Here is a 4,119-nt window from a genome sequence, read left to right as displayed (position 1 = left end):
CTGCTCTCTGTTCATTAGCCCGAATGTTGTCTTGTGAGTCTTGTATCTCGCCTTCTACTGCCCTGCCAATCCTTGCCGCAGCGTGGCTACGACTGCCCGTGCACAAGTAAGGGGTACAGAAAGGCCCATACTTTTGTACACCAACGTTGAGCATCCATGAGCATGCGCAAAATTTCAATTTTCATCAATTTCATGCTAAGCTTGGCTGACACTGTCATACTAAAGAGGTTTACCCTAACAAGCTTAAACCTGACATACTTAACATTGAGATGTTCAGATTAACATGCTTAACATTGCCACTTGATTTCTTAACATCTTCACTCCTCCTTCATCATCCTGATGCACTTAGAGTGGCGAATGTCGATGCTGATGTACTCCTCTAACACAATTGGACTGGTCCTGTCGCCCAACTGTGGGATCACTGGCAGCACCACCATTGTGAGGTCATTGTTAGGCACCACCATCGCGAGGCCATCGTGAGGCACCACCATCGCAAGGTCATCGTCATGCACCACAATCGCGAGGTCATCGTCAGCCACCACCATAGCAAGGTCGTCATCAACCACCACCATAGCAAGGTCGTCAGCCAGAATAAGCTACACCTCCCTGCCTACTCATCTTCTTCACCGCTCTGCTCCTCTTCTTCCCCACTCTGCTCCTCTTCTTCCCCACTCTGCTCCTCGTCATCCCCACTACTGCTCCCATTGCCTGGCAAAATGCAACAAAGTTTTTTTAGCAATTGGTGTGAGATGAAGCCAAAAGGACAGGAGAAGAGAGGTAGAGAGCTTACTGGCATCGTCATCGTGCTAGTAGTACCTGCAACACATGGTGCTATCGAACACCTTCACGGTGAGCATGGCGTCGCCGTTTTAGTGAAATACAAGGAAGTGCCCGTAGTGCAGGTCGTGGGCGTGGGTGAAATGCTTTCAGCCAGGCCCTAGGTACATGTGGTTGTCGGTGTCGAACACCACTAGCACGCCCCACAGCCTACGACGCCCGCTGCCGGCCTCCCGTAGCTTCACTTCCTGGGGCTCACAGCCATCGAGCATCTTCGCAAACTTGTCAAGCAGCCTCTATAGCGAGGGTTAAGCAGCTGTTAATTGTACAAATCAAGCACTAGGCAGCAGAGTGATGATAAAGAGATGGTTGAAGGAGAGATCTTCTCTTGAATATACCTACCTACTAGAGGATTTCTCGATTACGATCTCGAAGAACTCGAAACCTTCCAAGCCAGCCATCTCACTTCTTGGCATGGCAGAGCGCAGCCGGCAGTGGTGGCCTCCCCTCCTCTCTGAAAAGCAGCATTGTAATTAAACAACAAGTTACCATAAACAGGACTGGACATAGTTGGAACAGAGCCAAGTTTATGATGGCAAAACTGAGAAAAAAAAGCAATGCACTTCTGGACATTTATGATGGCAAGAACACCTACGTTTTCTTCTTTTACTCATTCCCCATGAAATGAAACAACATAGGAAACAAGCACTTCAAAACAGTAGACTGTTTACTACATGTGTTTGCTAGGGCCTCAATTTTGAATACTACTATAAATGGCAATGGCCTCAATTTGCTACTACTCTATCTTGGCAAAGGGGCAATGAGTAGAATAAGAACATCAACATCAACATCAACAACCCCCATCAACAGTAGTAAGAAAACAAGGACATTTCTGATGGCAAAAACATCAACATCACTCTGTTTTGTTCTTCTACTCATTCCATATTTTGCTACTACCAAAAACATCAACGTCAATAGTGCCTTAATAGTAGATAAGAAACCTAATCTATCTACTTTACCTAATTTGAACCATATTATATTTTGCTACTACCGAAGCTAACCCTAATTTCCAAACAGCGGCCGCAAGAAACCTAAACCAGTCCTAATCAAACCCTTCTAATCCAATCCTTATCTAATCTAATATAATACAACCCTAATCAAACCCTAACCTAGTCAATCCTTATCTAATCAAATCCAATCTAGGCGGACCATAATCTAAACAGTACCAGAAAACTAAGTTAAGAGGAAGGAGTCGACGAACTCATACCTCAGGAGAGAGAAAGGAGTTAGCGATGGAGAGAGAGGAAGGAGTCTACGGCGGTGGGGGAGGAAGGAGTCGGCGGCGGAGAGGAGTGGGTTGAGTGGAGAGGAGGAGCGGGTCGAGTGGAGAGGAGGAGTAGGGAAAAGAGTGGGTCCACTTGTCAATGAGTTCTATGTTTGATACGTGACTGGTTTGATATATTGAAAAGGGTGGGCATAGAGTACAAAACCAACAGCCTCTTCCTAGCCCAGTGGTAGAAACACAGTGAAATAAGCGCCAGGTCGTGGGTTCGAGCCACCACTCGTGCATTATTTTTTGGCATTGTGCCAATATTTTTTGGTAGCTCAGGGGGAAAAGAGTCGAGTGGATCGAGTGGGTCACTTGTCAGCAAGGTGTGTGTTTGATACTTGACTAGTTTGATGATTTGAAAAGAGATGGCATAGAGTACAAGACCAGTAGCCTCTTCCTAGCCCAGTGGTACAAACGCAGTGAAATGAGCGCACGGTCATGGGTTCGAGTCCCCACTCGCGCATATTTTTTTACCAAATTCAGTTAGATGACAGTGTTATATTCAGTTAACTTTACAAAATTTCAGTGAACAAAGTTCATTTTTGCCAAAACTTAGAGCAATTTTTTTACAAAATTCAGTTAACATTTTTTGTACCAAATTCAGTGTTAAATTCAGTTCAGTCAACTTTACAAAATTCAGACCTAATCTTTACAACATCTCTGAAAACATCTCTTCATGAAAGAACTTTGATTTGGACATTCATTTCGCAACTGCAAAATTATTACAAACAAATCCCTTCATGAACCTTCTTCTTGCCATCAGTATCACAACTCAAGAAAGAACTCTAAAAACTTAGTATTATCATTCTTCTTGAAACAACTCAAAAAACACATGAAACAGAAACTGAACTTTGCTCCTAGAATCAAGCATACAATACAAAAATAGCTAGTCTCAGAAAAACAAAAATTAAACTACACTTTGCTCCTAGAATGTTCTTGCCATCAGTACCACAACTACATCTTCTTGCCATCAGTATCACTACAGTACTGACAAAAACTACACTTTGCTCCTGGAATCTTCTAGCATTTTGCCCCTGTAATCTTCAAGCATCTTCAATCAGATCAGGATCACATCCTGTACTTGGTCACTAGCCCTATAGACAAAACAAAGAACATGCGGTAATAGCATTAGCTCAGCAAGGAGACAAATTTACCTTCGCTACTCATCGTCATCGATACCAAAATAAGGAACTCTATGCCCACTCTTGTTTTCCTCATCATCACTACAATATTGCAGCATAGTATGATCAGTCCTGTTTTCCTCATGCTCGGTCTCATGTCCATCCACTACCAACTTTCTTCTTTTCTTGATGCCTTCAACTGTTGCAGCATCAATGAGCACACGTTCCCGGTCCCTTCGCACTCTGCTTTGCACCTGAACTTCCATAGAGTCATCATCAGCTTCTGACGGAACTTCTGTAGAGTCATCATCCTGGTATGTTAGTCCACTACCACTGGGGACCTTTTCCACTTCAGTTTCAGTCACACTCCACAAGTGTCTGTGCTCAAAGTTTTACACAACTCGCCATTTTCCTTGCAAAAGAGTGTCTGGCAGATAAAACACCATTGTTGTTTGTGCTGTTAGAATAAAGGGATCACGCCTATAACAGCACCTTGGAGTGTTGATGCTTTTGAAGTGGCCATCATATTTGACAAAAGAGTCTCTCTTCTTCTTGCTACCAAGCTCAAACCAGTCACAGCGAAATAAGACAACCGAGCGATGGATGCCTCCACTAGAGTTGTACTACAACTCTACGATGCTTCTCAGCTGACCATAGAAGTCAATTTTCTCACGATCATGTGACCCCGCAGTGACGATTCCACTATTCTGTGTCTTCCTTTTTTCCTCGCGGTCAACGGTGTGGTACCGGACACCGTAGCAATGCATGCTGAATACACTCTCACTCGCTTATTCATTAAGCACGCCAAAGAAAATAGATCATCACTGACCTTATTCTCCTCATGCAAGTTTCCAATCTGCACAAATAAACCATTTATCAACAATGGTATTT

General features: G+C 43.7%; 1 long non-coding RNA gene across 1 annotated transcript; it reads right to left on the bottom strand.

Annotated features, from left to right (window-relative positions):
- Positions 1-329: 329 nt before the first annotated feature.
- Positions 330-2,161, bottom strand: LOC123115893 (uncharacterized). The gene is made up of 4 exons (XR_006456808.1): positions 2,045-2,161; positions 1,180-1,291; positions 791-1,073; positions 330-708 (listed from the first exon to the last, which is right to left on the bottom strand). It is a non-coding gene; the product is annotated as an uncharacterized lncRNA (long non-coding RNA).
- Positions 2,162-4,119: the final 1,958 nt, after the last annotated feature.

The sequence above is a fragment of the Triticum aestivum genome, chromosome 5B (genome assembly GCF_018294505.1).
Source record: "Triticum aestivum cultivar Chinese Spring chromosome 5B, IWGSC CS RefSeq v2.1, whole genome shotgun sequence".
NCBI classification, from domain to species: domain Eukaryota; kingdom Viridiplantae; phylum Streptophyta; class Magnoliopsida; order Poales; family Poaceae; genus Triticum; species Triticum aestivum.
This window is presented reverse-complemented; position numbering and strand designations above follow the sequence as displayed.